The following is a 1,218-nucleotide window of genomic DNA, read 5'->3' on the forward strand; positions in this document are numbered from 1 at the left end:
AAGTGGTTTGTTGTGAAATTGCGTCCTTATAGAATATGGTCTCAATTACGTGACTGCATTCGTAATTTCCTGCCAAGGAGATCACAGATAGTAGCAACTGAAGTGATTTCTGGCTTTCCCCAAGGTAGTTAATGAACCCTTTGCTGTTCCTTATCTATATAAACGATTTGGAGGACAGTCTGTGCAGCCGTCTAGGTTGTTAGCAGATGACGCTGTCGTTTATCGACTAGTCAAGTCATCAGAAGATCATAGTAAATTGCAAAACGATTTACAAAATATATCTGTATGGTGTGAAAATTGGCACTTGACCCTAAATAACGAAAAGTGTGAGGTCATCCACATGAGTGCTAAAAGGAATCCGTTAAACTTCGGTAACACGATAAATCCGTCAAATCTAAAGGCAGATCGTTCAGCTATATACCTAGGAATTACAACTGCGAACAACTTAAATTGCAAGGAACACATAGAAAATGTTGTGGGGAATGCAGGATACTTAGAAAATGAAACAGATCTACCAAGGAAACTGCCTACACTATGCTTGTTCGGCCTTTTTTTGAATACTGCTATGTGGTGTGGGATCTTTACCAGATAGGACTGATGGAGAACATCGAAAACGTTCAAAGCAGGGCAGCACGGTAGCACGTTTTGGCGTTGACATAATTAAAACAAAGGCGTTTCTCGTTACGGCATAATCTCACGAAATTACAATCACCAACTTTTTCCTCCGAACGCAAAAATATTTTGTTGACGCCGACCTACATAGGGAGAAACGGTCACCATGATAAAATAAGGGAAATCAGAGCTTGTACGGAAAGTTCCAAGTGTTCTCTCTTTCTGCGCGTGGAATAATAGAGAATTGTGAAGGTGGTTTGATGAATTCTCTGACAGGGACTTAAATGTGATTTGCAGAGTATCCATGTAGATGTAGATGAATGAAAGTTACCTACGCCTTCTGCTCTACTTTTTCTCAAGGGCTCGAAAACTTAAATTCATGTTCTCAAAGACATTTGAGAAATGTTTACAAAATAGTTAACCCGAGTAGTCTACAACTCAGAAATCGTCACACGAACTACACTAAGGTCACAGTGACCCTTAGTTATTTAGTTTAGAATATGAAGTATTTTATCATGAAATTGGACTCTAATATACTGAACACATTTTATACTATTTCAGTCCATATTAGTATTAATGCATCCAGAACACGAGTTTAAGTAAAAA

This window comes from Schistocerca americana, chromosome 6, assembly GCF_021461395.2.
Source record: "Schistocerca americana isolate TAMUIC-IGC-003095 chromosome 6, iqSchAmer2.1, whole genome shotgun sequence".
Lineage (NCBI taxonomy): Eukaryota > Metazoa > Arthropoda > Insecta > Orthoptera > Acrididae > Schistocerca > Schistocerca americana.